General features: G+C 33.6%; 1 long non-coding RNA gene across 1 annotated transcript; it reads left to right on the forward strand.

The window, feature by feature from the left end:
* Positions 1 to 11,772: 11,772 nt before the first annotated feature.
* On the forward strand, positions 11,773 to 13,281 carry LOC131065909 (uncharacterized). The gene is made up of 3 exons (XR_009111518.2): positions 11,773 to 12,169; positions 12,369 to 12,586; positions 13,078 to 13,281. It is a non-coding gene; the product is annotated as an uncharacterized LOC131065909 (long non-coding RNA).
* The last annotated feature ends 6,034 nt before the right edge of the window (positions 13,282 to 19,315 follow it).

The raw sequence follows: 19,315 nt of genomic DNA on the forward strand, positions 1-19,315 counted from the left end.
ACTGACTGCAAGCCATGTTATTAACCAGCAAGAAATGACAGTCGTTTAAATATTCACAACCCAATTATGCTGGCAATATAGCATGCAAATATTGATTGCCAGCCTGTTTGTTCCAAAATGGTTGTTCTACAATATATCTCCAAATATGCTTCAAAACATAACAAAAATCAGAAGGCTATATTGACATGCTAAAGAAAATAGTTGCTACAACTAATACTCAGGATACCATCTTTCTAGCATACCAAAAATTCATGCTGGGGATAATTGCTGATAGAGACATCAGCACACAGGAAACTTGCCATATGTTTCAGAAGCTACCATTGATTAGTTGTAGCCGTCATTTTGTCTCCCTTAATGTTAGCAGGAAGGTCCTCCACCGTATTATTGATCAAAATGACTTTGCAAATCTTATATTTCTACTTATATGGAAAGGCCTATTGAACTGGAAAAAGTCTCGCTAATACAATCAACACAACAATTTTCATACAATAGACAGCGTAAGAAGCATAAATGGCAAAAACTACAAAAACAAGCAATTGTTAATGTTTACCCACAATTTAAAACCTCTCCAAATGAAGATGATGACAACTTTGAAGCCTATTGTTGGAGTGAGTTGCTCTTGTACAAACCCTTTTGTCATAATCCTACAGATATAGGTACATCAACAGACCAAATCATTGCAAATTGGAAGCTATTGTACATGGATGGTTACTCACGTTGGCATATTTATGGAATAGAACAAGAAAGCACAATAGAGAATGATAAAGACTCTGATGATAATGCTTTCTTACATTCGCACAATGAAGACCAGTATGAATGGGAGTACCTTTCACAAATGGGCGCTTCTAACAAAATCAACATCAATGATCTCCAAATGTTGGGTAGATGCGATTACAATATTAGCTTTGATTGGACTGAACCTCATCCCACTGATCCATTTCATCATACTGTTGTTAACTTCATTTCCACAAATAAAATAAATTGCTAGCCTACCCTTCTCCAACCAACTTCTTCTACCGTTGATGCATTCCCTTTGGCGGCAAAACAAAAACTTGCACTTGACCTTATTCTTGCCCATTATGCATCTCATCGAACCATCCCACCTCTCCGTATGATTATACAAGGGACTGCGAGCACTAGCAAATCATATTTGATACAATGCATTAGAAAAAAACTTAACCTTTCCACTAATCTAGAGAATGATCCTTTGCTTGTACTTTCCCCAACCGACGTTTCTGCATATAATATCCAAGCAACAACAATCCATGTTTCCCTACGCATCCCTCTTAGAGATATGCAACCTTTGACAGGCCAATCTTTAATGTTCTTCCAAGAACAATACAAACAATTACAATATATTCTAATTGAAGAAATGAGCTTTTTGGGTCCTAAATTGCTTTTAAAAATTGACAGCAGATTACGTCAAGCATTCCCTCACCAACAACACGAGCCATTTGGAGGTATCTCAATAATCCTTGTAGGTGACCTTGGCCAACTACCTCTTGTAATGGACAAGCCCTTGTATGCATCGTATTCTACAACCCTTGCATTATGGCACTCTTTCCAAACTGTGGTTACCTTAGATACAAGTTTCCTACAACAAGGTACCTTAGATATCCAACAATAATTTCATGCAATCTTGTAGAACATTAGAAATGCCAATGCACTCCAAACAGATTGGGAAGCTCTTATGTCTCGATCCTCCACTAAACTAGCTGTTGGTGATAACAAACACTTTGACTGTTCAATTCATTTATTTGCAACAAATGCATCAGCCAAACACCACAATACTAAAATGTTAAAACAATTGCACTTGCCTGTTGCACGATGTCTTGACCAAATTCCAAGGCAAACTAACATTGCATATGATAATGATGAACAACTCCCTTCAGAAATACTCCTCTCCCTCAATGAACAAGTAATGTTAATTGCTAATCTATGGACACAAGATGGCTTGGTCAATGGCTCATTAGGACAAATCAAATCCATTGTCTATGATACAAATTCTAAACCTCCTAACTTGCCAAATTACGTAGTTGTTGAGTTCAAAAATTATACTAGACCTCATTGGGACAATGCAAATTCTAAATTTGTGCTTGTACCTCCTATTAGTCGAGGTAGCCACACTCAACTCCCCCTTGCAATGGCTTGGGCTCTAACTATTCACAAATCCCAAGGCCTCACTTTGGACAAAGCAACAATAGATATTGGAAAGACTGAAAAAATAGGGGTTGACCTTCACTGCAATCTCATGAGTGAAATCACTTCAAGATCTAAGAATAGACCTACCTTTCACTTTTGAAAGGTACTCAAAATTACAAAGCAATGCTTATACAACTATCAGGAAGAAAGAAGAAAACAGATTGGCCGCTCTCTCCAATTAGATTTCTGCATCACGCCTCAATCATCCACTCTAATCGGCAACAACATTAGGTATGCCACTCCACACTTTCACTTCCACTCCTCCCTTTTCCTTTTAAATTTCTGCACTCTTTTCATTTTTACTATGCATGTGATAAATAACGTCACTTATTTTCTTGCAGGGTCCATTTTAACTATTGTTTCACTACTTGTTGTTCATACATACACCCCCATTAAAGGCTTTTCTTCCTCCACTTTCAATTTCTACACACAACAACGTTCAACCTTTGCCTCACATTATCATGTATGCCAGCAATTGTGTATGCTACCTTCTCTTTGCATGCTCATTTCACATTTAATGATTCCACCACCCAATTTCCCCATAACGTCCCTAAAAAAGGTATAGCTATCTATTTCTGTCACGCTGTCCATTTTGGTTAAATGATTTTTAGTTTACTCTTTTTTTCAACTATAAGAAATAATTTAATAAAAAATGTTCATGATTACATTTTCCTACACTGGGTAACTGAGTTACGACATTATTCTCCTCCTCTGCCACTCCATTTTGTTGGAGCAAAATTAGGTATGTAAAATTTTGAACTTTTTTTGTTATGGAGATGTATCAATTATTCTAATATCTACAAATAATGTGAGTATATTCCTTACTGTTTTATTCAAATCCAACCAATTTCTCTATAACCTTGTACAATGTCTCGCCAATGATCTTTAACCTCCTCTGTTTGCTATAAGGGAGAGGAGCTAAAGAAACAGATTCAAGTTGCTCCATATATACAGTGTAACTCAAAAGCACAACATGTAATGGGATTCAAACCTATATCATTACTAATCTTCATGTATTCGTTTATATGTTCACTACCTAAGCATTATTATCAATTCAGGCTGGCTTTTACCTACTCAATTCAAAAACTGCACCCTCTGTTTACAATCAATGTTGTTCTAATAATTTAGCATTTCTACATCACTAATTTACTACTATTTTACAATATTAAACTTGTCTTCGATGCACCAAATCAAGATTGTAATTCAACCACCAATGTAGAAGGAAAACAAAAGGGAAGAAACACATGGAAGCTATTCAGTTTTGTAAATAAATAGCTGCCTGATTAAGATTTATCCTCAAAGAAACTATCTACTACAAGATATGTTGTTCCAAAAAAATTAGTCTTCCCAAGTTTTACTCTTTCAATTGCATAGTTTGATTAGTTCCATTGTTTTGCTTTGTTTGTTATGAAAATTGCCATTACACAATCCAGAAAACATTCAAACCATCACCTACAATAATGTTTCTAAATTATGTTGTTGCTTCACTTTCACAGGCTATAATATTTGATGTCTTTTCTACTTCTACATGCTCTTTCAACATTTCATGTGTTTACTACTCTTTCAGTCACTCCCCTCTGACAATTCATCCCCTAATTCCACTCTCTACAATGTCTCGTCGATGATCTCTAACTTGGTTTGCTTGCTATTACGGAGACAAGCTAAACAAACAGATTGAACCTCCTTCATCTATACAATGCAAATAAAAAAAATAGCAGGTAATGACACTGAAACCTATATCATCACTAATCTTCCTATATTTGTTTATATGTTCACTACCTAAGCACTGTTACAGGTTCAGGCTGACTTTTACCTGCACAATTTCAAAAACTGCACTGTCTGTTTACAATCAATGTTGTTCTAATAATGGACCATTTCTACATCACTAATTTTCTGTTTTTTTAGAATATTAAAGTTGTTTTCAATGCAGCAATCAAAGTTCTAATTTGTCCACCAATGTAGAAGGAAAAGAAAAGGGAACAAACATGTGGAAGTTGTTCACTTTCGTAAGTAAATAGCTCCCTGATTAAGCTTTATCCTCAAACAAAGTATCTACTACAAGATATGTTGTTCCAAAAAATTCACTCTTACCAGGTTGTACTGTTTAAATTGCATAGTTAGATTGCTTGCATTGTTTTTCTTTTTTTGTTATAAAAATTGGCATTGCTCAATCCACAAAACAGACACTTTAATATATGTTCTTATATTATTACTCCACATTTTTCATAATTTCCTCCCTTGAAAGGTTGTATTATTTGAACTACATAGCTCGAGCAACTAACCTCACCATATCCATGTGCTTTCCTTTTCATAATTACATTACCAAAATTTACAAACATTCATTGACCAATTGGTTATTTTATTCATTAAGTCTAAACTACACTTTCAAATTCAACATAAGCCATAACCAACTGCACACTCATCTCACACATTGGATTTAATTTGTAAAGTCTCACACAAACTGCACAAAATCTACATTTAGAAAAATAACCAGCTGCGCACTCATCTCACAACTTATGTTTCTATGTGGCTATTCACTAAATTGACACATGCTCTATATTAATAAGTTTCTCCTCCCAAACAGGTTCGAATTGCAGCCATCTTGACCATGACAAACCAGACTTCCAACACCCATTCCTCATCACGTACAAATGAAAGCTAACGCCAACCTTTCCTCTCTCTTTGCACTTCAACTTTCAATAATTTACCCCGTATATTGTTTTTCTTCACACTCCAAAAAATTCTTCTACCTTTAACTTAAATGTTTCTCCACCAATTTTATATTTGAACAGAAATAAACATTACATAAAAATAGAATGACTTCTCACTTTAGATTATCTCTTCCACAAACTATAAAATAATTTATTCCACACTTTGGCTCAATTTTTTTTGCTCCTCCCCCCTGTAGGATTTAATCTTCAGATCTCATCAGCTTCTTGCTAATGATTAAACATCGGATTCTTGACTCTTAATAAGTGGTTCAAGATATACTTGACAACTTCTTGTAAAGATTTACAAAATATAATTCAAATCATCACAAACAATAATGTTCCTAAATTGTGTTCATACTTCACTTTGACTGGCTATAATATTCGATGTCTTCTCCACTTCTACATGCTCTTTCCTCTTTTTAAGTGTTCCCTACTATTTCACCCCTCCTTTTCAAAATGCCTCCCCAATTTATATGTACCCTTCCATACCATTTCTATACATATAACTATACAGCCGCATCCATATACACCCTTGCACAAACACACTTGACCGAGGTGCGCCCCTTCTCATTAGGCCATCCATACAATAAAATTCCCTATGTCTTCAATCGGTGGAGGAGGGTGGAGAACCATTGGAAGGGAATTGGGGTTCTACCAATTGAAGACTCTTCACTGCAGCATATCTACATATGTAAGTATATACTATTATGAACTACATATATGTAACTATTCACCTATATATATATATATATATATATATATATATATATGCACGCGTGTATATGCATATACATATATATGCTCCTCTATCTATGTATTTCCATATACACACATGTAACTATATACTATTTTGAACTACATATATATCTATATACATAAATATCTATGTCCATATGTCCCTCCATTTATGTAAACAACCACATTTATATGTACCCTTGCATAAATGCACTACCCCATTTATATGTACCCTCGTATACCATTTCTATACATATAAGTATACAACCGCATCCATATACACCCTTGTACAAATGCACTTGGCCGAGGTGCGCTCCTTCTCATTAGGCCATCCATACAATATAATTCCCTATGTCTTCAATCAGCGGAGGAGGGTGGAGAACCATTGGAAGGGAATTGGGGTTCTACCGGTTGAAGACTCTTCACAAATCCCAAGGCCACTTTGTAAGTATTCCATACTATTTCACTCCTCCCTTTCAAAATGCCTCCCCAATTTACTTTGGACAAAGCAACAGTAGATATTGGAAAGACTGAAAAACAAGGGCTGACCTTCACTGCAATCTCACGACCGAAATCACTTCAAGATCTAATAATAGACCCGCCTTTCAATTTTGAAAGGTACTTAAAATTACAAAGCAATGCTTATACAACTATTAGGAAGAAAGAAGAAAATAGATTGGTCACTCTCTCCAATCAGATTTCTGCATCGCCTCCCAATCATCCACTCTAATTAGCAACAACATCAGGTATGCCACTCCACATTTTCACTTCCGCTTCTCCATTTTCCTTTTAAATTTCTGCACACTCTTCATTTTTACTATGCATGTGATAAATAACGTCAATTATTTTCTTGCAGGGTCCATTTAACTATTGTTCCACTACTTCCTGTTCATACATACACCAGCATTAAACACTTTTCTTCCTCCACTTGGCATTTCTACACACAACAACATTCAACCTTTGCCTCGCGTTATCAGGTATGCCAACCATTTTATATATTGCCATCTCTTCGTATGGTCATTCCACATTTAATGATTCCACTACCCAATTTCCCCATACATTTTTTGCCTCCCATCTTTCAAACCATTTTCCCTATCATAGACTAAGGTTGCTCAGTTATAAAACAATAGATGTGTTTGTCCTGGCATTTTCTTTAGTACGCAGGGCTAGCTATGAAAATGTTTCTAAAAAGGTATAGCTATTTATTTCTGTCAGGATGTACATTCTCGTTAACAAAGCATTAAATGATTTTTAGTTTAATCTTATTTTCAACTGTAAGAAATAGTTTAATAGAAAAAGTTCATCATTACTTTTTCCTGCAGTTGGGTAACTAAGTTTTGGACGAAGCAAAATTAGGTAGGTAAAATTTTGACCTTTTTTGGTTCTAAAGATGTTGTATCAATTATTGTAATCTCTGCAAATAGTGTAAGTATATTCCTTACTATTTTATTCACATCCAACTATGTTCTGTATAAGCTTATAGAATGTCTTGCCGATGATGTTTAAGCTGCTCTGTTTGCTATTAGGGAGAGGACCTACAGAAACAGATTGGAGCTGCTTCATATATATAGTGCAACTAAAAATCCCAGCAGGTAATGGGGTAGAACCTATATCATCACTAATCTTATGTCAACTTCTAAACACTAATTTTGACAAAATAAATATTATGTTAAATATCAAAATGTTCCCTCCTACGAATCACTGTGCACAACCATCTATATGGCTATTCAATAAATTGACACATGCTACATTTAATAAGTTTGTTCTGGCAAACAGGTTTGAATTACACCCATGTGCGCCACGAAAATCAACACTTGCAACGGCCATTTCTCATCACATACAAATGAAAAGTAACAACAACCTATCCTCTCTCTTTGCACTTCAACTTTCATAAATTTAGCCCATATATTATTTATCTTCATGCTTCGAACGATTCTTCTATCTTTCACTTAAATATTTCTGCACCAATTTTTAATTTGAACAGAAATAAACATTACATTAAAGTAGAATTACTTCTCATTTCATATTTTCTCTTCCACAAAACTATAAAACTTTTAGGATTTATCAGAGTTTCTAAGTTATGTTCTTGCTTTGATTTCCAAACTTTCATAAATGACTCGTACATCACTTTGCTTCTCTAATTCCAGAATCATTTCCTCTACAAAATATAGTCATTTTAGCTAGGGTAAGGAAGATTAAACTAAGCATGTTCTCTAAAAGTTACAATATTCATTTTTTCTCTACCTTTCATCTATAATTTTAATATACAATTTATTGCACACTTTTACTCACTTCATTGGTTGCTTCCACCCTGCAGGATTGATTCTTCGGAACTCTTTCACTGTCTATAAGCCTTTTAAGGTTTCTTATACAGTTTCTTATTAAGGATTACACATCAGATGGTTCACTCTTAATAAGAGTTCCAAGATATATTCGACAACTTCTTATAAATTTTTATACAATATAATTAAAACCATCAACTACAATAATGTTTCTAGATTATGTTCTCGCTTCAGATTGACTGCATATGATGTTGGATGTTTTATCTACTTCTACATTCTATTGCAAAATTGTCAGTGTTCTTCATGCATTCCACTCTCAAAACTCATCCCGCAATTTCAAGCTTGCCTATCAGCAAACCGTTGCAAGCACTACTTCTGCAACTGCTAGTTTTATTTAGTTCTCAAAAAATAGACTTTTCTTTAAACTCATGTTGAATAAGTTTCTTTAATTTTGCATTAAATTAAAATATGTGCTATAAAAAGCATTAGAAACATTCACTCTTTTTTTTTTCTTTTTTTTTGATCGGTAATTTTTGGTATATATTGATTTCCAAGAAAAAGAGCTACAATAATTCGAGGCCATACAGATTTCAACATCAGCCCAAAAAACTAACAATCCTAGCCTACTATGAAGAGCGTTCAAGCTAAAACGGAAATAAAACCAGTACTATGCGTTTCTACACTAGATATTACAGTCATCCATAAACTATTGTTTTTTTTTCAAAAAAACCAGCAAATAACAGAAAGCAAAAAAGGATTTTTAGCACCGTATCCACTCAGTCGGTATCGCTCTGCTTCTCCTCCTCATCTGCAATGTTTGCTAGAGCTTTTCCTTTGGCTGCTTCGGTCTTCATCTTCGGGATGCAATCCAAATTCCCAAAGTTTGGGTCTCCCTCTAGGCTTGCTAAAAACTGGACCGCCCGCCCTTCCTCAAACCGCTCTCGCAGTTCTCTCCCCACCTCCATGCGTGCCACCACCTTGAGGGCTTTCGATACCTCATGTGTTCTTATTAGTCTGACACAGAGCTTCATGGCTTCCCAGCCTATGCGAGCTTGCTCTCTACATTGCTCCTTTATTCAATTCTCCAACCCTCGAACAAAGGGTAATATCTCCTCCTCAACATCTCCTTCCCGAATGTGGATTCCAGTCCGAGGGATCACCCACTCCAAAATGGAGTCAAGGTTGATCAAATAGTCCCCGTCAATCAGCTTTGTCATAGTGAGCTTAATTTTTTCCACCTCAGGTTCAAATTCGCAAGCCCAGGCCATAATCAAGGAATAAACCTCCATATTCGTCCTGTATCTGAAGTGAATGTGCACCAACTCCTCCCCCAACATTAGACGCGCTACACTCCATAATTTCTCTTCCTTGTATTTGAAGAGTCCTTGCATTCTTTTGTCCGACACCATTCCCAGAAAAGGAACCAGTTTCTTCTCTGTTCTTAGGGTAAAATTTGCCTCCATTAAACCTGCTCAAACACTATTAACTCCACACACTACACTGCAAAGGACATAAACATCCTCATTAATCTGATTCTTTGATGATACATTGCTCATAAACCAAATAGAAATTCCTCCACCGTCGTTTGCGACGGGTCATAAATGCATAATCAATGACATAAATGGAAAAAGATTTCACAGTAGATTTACTGTCCTCCACCATTGTCTTGAATAGATACTTTGCACTCGATAACTGCCTCATTAATTGCAGTGCCTTTGAAAAGGCGTACTTGTCCTTACGGGCTGTCTTGCGTGCTTATTGATTTTTGCTTCTAGGACTGCATTAATTCCACTTCCACCACTTGGCCATTTGGCTTGTCATGTCACATCCGATGTTGGATAGGAGGTCTGCCACTGCATTGGCACCTCACTTGACATGGGAGACTTGAAACTCCTCAAAGGAGTTGATTTTTTCTCAGATGATCTCCACCCAATGGGATAATTTCCATGAGGGAGTGTTACCCTTCGTTATTGCATTGATAATCACTTGGGAGTCTCCTTCCAGGTGCAACTTTGAGATTTTCATATTTATAGCCAATTCAGTGGCCATTAGTGCAGCCTGTACCTTTGCTTCGTTACTTGTTCCATCATGCAATCGCTTTGCACCCTTGAAAAGGATGAACCCTTTGTCATTTCTTGCGACTACTCCCACTCCTGAGGTTCCCAAATTTCCCCTAGATGCCCCATCAAAGTTTATTTTTATCCACTCCTTAGTTGGCGGTTCCCATTTAACCTCTTCTTTTTCTAAATGGGGGTTAACCCTTAGAGAGAAACATTCACTCTTTATTTATAAGGTATTACTTTTAATTTTAAATAATAGCATAATTTGCTTTAACTTTTTTAAACATAGTTTTTATATTTCATTTTATTATATTAAAAAAAACTTTTCTTTAATATTTATTAAATTTTAAATCTTGTCTATTTATATATATAGAAAAAAGGTTAATTGCAGTACAAAAATAGACTTATTATTTTTTTATAATAAAAATATTATTTAACATGATGTAAAAGTAAACAAGTCATAATTATAATATATGAATCTAATAAAAATTAAATTAAAATGGGTTGCAACATGGATGCTATAAAGTGTTTATGCTAATATCATATCACATTATCTTATAAAAATATTCACGTTTATTTTATTTCTCCGTGAATTAGATAATTAAACTACACCTATATATACTCACCTCCAACTTAAAATTTACTATCCAAATTATCGGAAGAATTAAATGCAATTTGTTTATTTAATAGTCTATTTCCTTCCATCACAAATAATGAAAAAAAAAAATCATATTTTAAAAAACACCTTGTCTCTATCCAATGAATGATTACCTTATATGTAATTGGATTAGATATACATATCTTCAATGATAAGAACACCAACTTTGTCTTGAATGTTTTTCATCTTTCTAAATCTTCTTTCTTAAACTTGTTCTAGACACCCATGAGATTTGTAGTGGAGTGTTTGTGTGAATGGAGATGGTTATGGAGATATTCTTGCAATGACTAATTCAAATGTCATTGCCGGTGATGATGATTTGAAAATTGCATGTATGTTTTAAGCAATTGCCAAAAACACTTCTCTGTCTATAGAGTCTCTAGCTTCATGTCCTTGAAAGAGAAATCATAATTTTAATAATTTTGAAAGGCAACATTAGATATAAATGATAATTGTAAAGAAATCACATGAAATTGTATTTAATTTATTGTTCTATTAATTAGACAATTAAATTAATCTTGTGTACTCGCCTCCAAATTAAAATATACTTTGAAATTGTAATAAGAATCAAATACAGTTCTTTTATTTAATAGTTTACTTCCTTCAACGATAAATAAAAAGAAATAATCATTTTTTTTTAAGATTCAATGGAATGATTACCTATATGTGTGGATATCTTCAATCATAATTACACCACCTTTGTCTTATAACTTTTTTCACGTTGTAAGTCTCCTTTCTAAGGCTTGTCCTCCACCCCTATGGAATTATGTAATAGAGTATTTATATGAATGGAAATGGTTAGGAGTATGATTGCAACAATAAGTCTAAATATTATTGAGAGTGATGATTAGACTTATTTGAAAATTACCGCTTACCAAAAAAACACTCAAAGAGAACATGTAAATCACCTTCATGCCTTAAAGGACAATCATAATTTCGAAAGAATTAAACTTGCAAGACTGACCAAAAATACCTAATAACATAAATATTAAACAAACAAAACTTTAAACATCATATTCAAATATCAAAACTAATAACAACGTTTTTATCTTTGTAACAGTTCTTTGCTTTTTTCCCTTTGCTTTTTTTCAATATTTTAAATTTAGTTCATATCCAACCGAACGGCTACATGGCGCGTGTGGGGGATTTGCATATCCTTATGAGCGTACCTTCCAGTGCCTTCGAATTTATTTTTTTTCGTTTCTGGAGGCTCCGTTTGCGGGTGCACCTAATGCTTTACCTGCAAGGAATGTTGAGGTCCTGCACGGCAAGGGCAAGCACTAATTATTTCTCGTTTCCAGAGGCTCCGTTCGCAAAGCGCCTCATGCTTTGCCATGGCATCCAATCGCTGAAGAGCTGCTCAATTGGGGTTTCAAGAGCTGAACGCCGAGCTCCGTGATACAGTTTCTGCAGCTGTTTATCTATTTTCTTCTTTATTGCCCTTCCGCACTTGCTTTGTAAAAGAGGGGGACCGCACTTTCAACAATGCCAAAGGAGCATTTAAAGGTTTCTGAATATCAGGTATGAAGAATTTTTTGTGTATTTACATATATTTAAATGATGGAATTTTTTCCCTATTAGATTCATTGTCGTAGGTATCTGGGTTTATGAGTTATGGGCATGTCTATTCTTCTTTCTATTTATGTTCTTTGAAAATCTCTCGCTAAATTTCCCTGTAATTTATGGCCACTGACATTGCTTAATTGTTTTTCTTTTCCAGAGGCTCTGTTTGCGTGAGCATCTCATGCTTTGCAAGGTCACGCAAAAATTAGAGAGCACGGAGGATGCCGTGTGGGCTGTGCAATGAATGTTGAGGTCCTCCACGGCAAATACGGCTTCTGGGTAATCTCTGTCAATGTTGCCGCTAGTTAGAATCTGAAGAAGGGTTTGAGAATCTGAAGGATGGCAAAGGGGCATTTACAGCTTTATGGATATGAGGTATGAATATTTTTTGTGCATTTATATGTATTTAAATGATTGCATTCGTGATATAAGCCTATTTTTCCTTTTATAATCTATAGCCACGGTTGTTCTTTCTATTCGTGTTCTTGGAAATCTATAGTTAAATTTCCCTTTAATCTATGGATATTGAGATCTGTTTTTCAGAGTTCTAGAGTCTTACGATTATCCGTTCTCTTCTTCTTTCTCAATATTTTGGCTAATTTTACTTTCTGCTAAATCTGGATTATTGCCATTCATATGATATATGTCTTTCTGTTCCTTTTTAATTTGCAGTATTAGATAGTTTCTTCTTTCTCAATATTTTGGCTAATTTTATTTTCTGGTAAAATCTGGATCATTGGCATTCAGATTATATACGTCTTTCTGTTCCTTTTTAATTTGCAGTATTAGATAGTCAGTCAATTTGCACAACTTTGAGATTGCCAATGACTTTCTTTCCCTTATTAATTTGCAATTTATTGTTGCAGAAGTGTTTCTGCAACACTGATTCTTTAGTTTTTTCGCCTACCCACTATTTTCGAAGCAGAGGACCGCGGCAAATATGACTGCCACCTGGGAATGCAGAAGAACAAATCGGGCGCCTTTGATGGGCACATGGTGCGGAACTCTGGAGCGGATCAATGTGGTATGTTCTTTAAATCTTTTTTAGGATAATATACAGACAAAATAATTATTACCTGATACAATTTATTCCTGTACTCTCATCTGTAATAAAGGGAAAAGACTATCCCATGTATGCATAAATTTGCATGATTTTCCTTTTTTATTTATTTATATGATTCGTGTATATTGAAAGTTTAAGTTGAAATGTACGTAACGAGTATTTGCAGAGTACAAATTTTCACTTTGAACTCTGATGTGCATTTAGTATTTGCACAGAGTACAATTGTGTATTTTGATATAGTGTTCTTGATGGCTGAAACTATTTGTAAGTGAAGGCATATAATGCTAGGTTTCTTTATTTTCTTTTTATTGTTTTTCTTTAAAAGTATCATTTTATTTCTATATCACTACATTATCCCATTTTTTCTATTTCCTAATGTTTTTTTTTGTTTTCGGTTTTTTCAAGTCTTTTTCTCTATTTTTTTTTGTTAGATCTTTTTTCCATTATCTCTTCTCTATCTTTTCTTTTTTATTTTCCTTTTCTAACATCTGCCCATTGTTTTCCCTCTTTCTATCAATGTTCTCTATCTTTGATAAGATCTCTTTCCACTTCTCTCATTCAGTCTCTAGCCCCCTCTCCATTTTTTCCTTACATTCATTTTCTTTATTTTACTTTCTACTTGTGTTTCTTTCTTTTCCTTTTGACTCCTTTCTCTCTTTCATGATTTTTTGGTCTCTATAATTTTATTTTATGTCTCTTAGTTTATCCCCTTCTTTCTCCCTTCCACCCATACCTCAATTTTTTATTTCTTGTATCTTTTTGAGCTTCTATCTTTTATTTTTATTTTATTTTTGTATATTTTTTCCTTTCTACTTGAGTGTGTCTTTTATTCTTTTCTATCTTTCTCTTTATTGCTATCTCCCCCTCATTCTTTATTCCTTGGATATATTTTTCTTTCATTCTTTCTTTCTCTCTCTTTTTAGAACTTGGACCCTTCACATCAAACCTTGCCCATTGAAAGCCTATACTATAAACAATGAAACAATGAAACTAGAACTTGTGACACTAGACGTTAAACCCTAGACTTTATACTCTAGTGTGTAGAATGTAGATCATATACCCTAAATCTTAGAATTTGAACATTGAGACCTAAAACATGAAGCTGAGACCTTGGAAATTTGATCCTTGACACTAACACTTTTGATTCAAAAGTGTGCATTCTAGACTATGAAATCTCTATGCAAAAACCTTGAAACCAAGACAAGGACCGCAAACGTAAGTATCCTACATATATGTATGCAATTGACATTGTGAAATTGAAGCCAATTATTCTTGCATATAAATTTTAAGATTCTATTTGGCTTTGCTCAAATTTCCAATAGATAGTGTTAGGTTTAATGCTTGTGATTATGACAACTCTCTATAAGAGGTAAAAATGGTGTTGGAATGTTGATGAAATAGGAGAGTCTGGGTAAAAGATGTGCTTAGGATCAATATGGGTGTAGAAATGAAGTGATTTAGAGGAAAGAGAGATTCTTGATACTTTGGGAACTTGCAATCTGTTCTTAGTTCCCGTTGAAATTCTAATAAGTAATTTAAGATGTCTGTGTACATGATGCATCTGTAACAATTGAGGCTTGGGGAGGTAGAACCTCTAACAAGTTCCCATTCATCTCGACACCTTTAACATTTGTGTTTAAAATATCTATTAGAAGTGGTGGTTCAAAGGTTTGGGTAATAGATGCCCTTAGCATCAATATGGGTCTAGAAATGAAGTGATTTAGAGGAAATAGAGGTTCTCGATACCTTGGGAACCTGCAATCTGTTCTTAGTTCCTATTGAAATCCTAATAAGTAATTTAAAATATTTGTGTAAGGGATGCATCTATAACAATTGAGGCTTGGGGAGGCAAAACCTCTGGCAAGTTCCCATTCATCCCAACACATCTTAACTTTTGCTTAATCTATCTATATGAGAAATGGAGGTTTGAAGGTCATTTGGAACAATCAAGGATTGTAGGTAGAGTAGGAATCGAAATAGATTTTCATTTTTTTATTAAAATTCAGATTTTAAAATAGTGACAAGGAATAACAACATGAAGCTGATGATTAAAAGAACTATCTAGGTTTTGAAATCCAACTAACATCACTTTAACTTTTGATAAAGATTTGTCTTGGGCAACATGTTTTTTTGTTAATTTACTTGGAAAAGAGAAACTAAAATTTGGTAAATGTGTGAATTTATGTTTGAAAATCTTATAAATTTACCATTTAAATCCACCACCCTAAAAACTAAAGATTAATACATAAATTTTACCTAGATGCATATTTTATTCTAAAACCTTACCACTAGAAACTTCCATGTCAAACAATTTAACCCAAAATTCAATAAAACTCCCAACTTATTTGTTTTCATAAATCTCTTGACAAAGAAATTGAACTTTTAAAATATACCAAAGTAGAATAGGTATTTTGACCTTAAACACTTGTTACATTAGTGAAGTAGCACTAGGAACATCCCCATTAAAGGATTATATACTATTTGTTATGGGTTTTGAGATATAATAATTTTTGTTAATCTCGAGGAGTTGGATAGCTATTCCTAGGATTTTGATTGACAAAATGAATAATTTCAGTCTACAAGAGATGCAAAATTTGAAGATTAGGAGATACTTAATACAAGGGTTTTAATGCAAAAGTCTAAAATTTGATGAGTTGAAAAATGGTGCTAACAATCCCACATCATAGAATTTGGACTTTGAAACCTAAAAATTGGTCTTGGGTCTAAGGGTTCAAAATATAGATTTATTGGTCTAGGATTGATGGTGCAAAGTCGATGTTCTAGGAGTCCTATATCTATAGCTTAGGGTAAAAAATTGTTAGTTTCAGGGTCCATGGTCTTCGGTCTTATGTTTCAAGTTGTAGTTCTCTTGGTTTAGGATCTAAGGTGCAAGGTGTTTATTGTAAGAATCCAATGTCCGTAGTGTAGGGTTTAATATCTTAACTTTAGGGTCCATGGCTTTTGATATATTTTTGAAGGGCTAAGGTCCAAGTTTTAGGTTTCAATGTCCAAATTCTAAGATGTGGATTGTTCGGCCCATTTTTGAGCTCGTCAAATTTTAAAATTTTGCATTAAAACCTTTATGTTGAGTATTTCCTAAATAAAAAGGTTTCTAATCTTCTTCAATTTTTTGATCTCTTGTTATTTTAGAATAGAATCATTCATTGCATCAAGCAAACCTAAAACTAGATTGTGCAAACTAGTGTTAGGTCTACTTGATCTAACAGTTGAAACCCTAAACCACATTGTCCATGTTGAAACTTACACTTAAGATACTAGACTAAAACCTTTCACCCTTACATGCATCCTAAATTCAAGATCCTAAATCTTGAAAACTAGGCATTGGACCTAAGATTGGAAATCATTGATCATGATCCTCAACGTTGGAGCCAAGATCTTGTAGACTTGTCTATAGACATAATACCTTAGAGCTTGGACTTTTAACCCTTTATTCTAGAGTTTGTACCTTAGATCTTAGACCCCTGCATTCACCACTCTCATTGCCCTGGGGCCTAGACATTTTGTTCTATTGTTTACTTCTTAATTGTAGTCAAATATGACTGCCAATTGAGAATGCAGAAGAACAAATCAAGCACCCTTAATGGTCAAATGGTGCAGAAATGGGGAGCGGATCAATGTGGTAAGCTTTTCAATATTTTTTAGGATAATATACAAATAAAATATTATTACCTGACATAATTTATTCCTATACTCTCACCTGTACCAAAGGAGAAAAATTGTCTTTTGTGAGCATAAATTTGCACGGTTTTCCTTCTTTATTTATGTGATTTGTGTATATCAAAATGTTATTTCATTCTTTGAACTCTAATGAATGTTACAAGTAGCATAGTACAATTTTCTCTATTTCTTAATATTTTTATTAAATTTGTCTTTCTTAATATTTTATTTCATTTTCTCTATTTGTATCTCTTAATATTTTTATTTTCTTTCTCTCTCCCATTTTCATCCCTTGTAATTTTTTATGTTTTTCTTTGTATGCTTAGTATCATTTAATCTTCATATTCGTCTATTATCTCTTTTTCTGTATTAGTTAATCTATTTATTTTTGTTTCTAATATTTTTAATCTTCTTTTCTATTATTTTAGTAGTGCTCTCTCTCTTTCATGAATTTATTCATTATTAAATTCTTGACCTTTCATTTCTTTCATTTGCATTTTGTCTTAATTCTTTAGTACCTTTTTTTTTTACTTTTTTCACTTCCTCTTTATATACCTATTTCTTTCTTTCTATTACTTTTTTCACTTCCTCTTTATATACCTATTTCTTTCTTTCTATTACTCTCTATATGTCTTTTTTAACTTATTTATATTTCTCTATCTTATCTGGCTTCTTTTAGTGAACTCAATTTATGATAATGTTTCTTTTATCTGAGATTTTCTCTTTGTCACTATCTTTCCCCTCTTTCCTTCGTCTCTTGATTCCTTTAATTTTTATTGTTAGCTTGTTTCTCTCTTTCTGTTTAGTATTGTACTTTTCTTTAACTGATCCTTTTCCTTTATTTATATTTATTTCGAAATGTTCTTGTATTTCTTTCTATGAATAGCAGTCCTCTTGCCATGAGCACTCTCAAACTTATCTCTATTGATGAAGAAACCACCGTGCTTTCATTTTGTCTTTTCTACTGAAAAATATTCATTAGTTCGCAATCTATAGAAAGATTCCTTGAACTATATATGTCATCACTTAGTACATCATAAAGATTTTCTTCGTCACTTTATAAATGTGCAATCTTTTCGTTAATTTTCCTAAAATGGTTACAAAGGGAAAAGTTTTTGATAGTTATATTAGATTGAAAAAGTCTCTCGTGTAAGTTGGGCCTGTAACACAAACACTAAGAAATTCTCTGAAATGATAAACATGTTTGCGGAAGAATAGAGTGAATTAGTGTAGATTTGCATATAAACATCTGCTTTTAACTTTATCACATCTCCATCTGATATATTTGGATTAACTCTTCTCGAGATAACTATAAAACTGATTTTGTTTAAAAAATGATTATTTGCCAATCTCTGTATCCTTCTCTACGGTTAAAGTGTGCTTGGCAAGACTTTTAATATTTCAACTTTCTCGACATGCATAAGAATAACACAAGTAATGCATATATTTCTTGTGCGGTCAATTTCTCTTCCAGTTCGTATGAATCATAAATAATCCATAACCAATCCTTTACTTTACTTTGAGAAACCATTTTTAGATTATGGTGCTATATTGATAATAATTGCTGACTTCATAAATTCCACGATACACCATTGTATGATTAAAAAAATTAGCAAAATTTGTGTAAAAATTATCCCCCTAAGAAGCATTCTTTTTTGCTTGAAGAAATTCTTAAATAATTTGGAGTATCCTCAGCAGAATTGTCAAACAAAATTTGGAGTATCCTGAGCAGAATTGTATAATAAACCTAGTGCATGATAAAAACTAGTGTTTTTATATTCTTCAAAGGCTTTGGACATCATTGTATAATTTCTTGGTCATCCCCACCTTAATAAGCAATCCCAAAAGGTGTCTCCCTTCCTATTTGGACTATTTCTAGCTCTAAGATTTAATTGTGTTTAATATTTGCCAACTCAGCTACTGATACTGTTTGCTACTAATTAACAGTCAGCCCATTTCAAAAGCAAACTCTAGATGTATCTCTTGGAGTTAGTAGAGCTATTGCAACTATCATAGGATCCTTTCAATCAATTTATTCCTTAATAGATTTTAATTGATCTTGATCAACAACACATGTAGTTGAACATACCATAGATATGGTTTATTTAGCAACGTTTACATTAATAGAATTTTATGATCAATTAGTTTATTCACGTTGAAAGGCAATGCGTGCAAGTCAACGTTCATAGCACTTAGGACACCTAATATCTTCAAGGTTTTTTACCAATCAGAACACATTTATTGTTTAAGCCTCTATATTTTGAATATAAATTTTCCACTGTATTGTCAATTAAAATATCTGACAAAAACCCTTATTTATCTATTATGTCTAGATGGAGGGACGTTCATGCCTTGTTTGGAGG

Source organism: Cryptomeria japonica, chromosome 2, assembly GCF_030272615.1.
Source record: "Cryptomeria japonica chromosome 2, Sugi_1.0, whole genome shotgun sequence".
Taxonomy (NCBI): domain Eukaryota; kingdom Viridiplantae; phylum Streptophyta; class Pinopsida; order Cupressales; family Cupressaceae; genus Cryptomeria; species Cryptomeria japonica.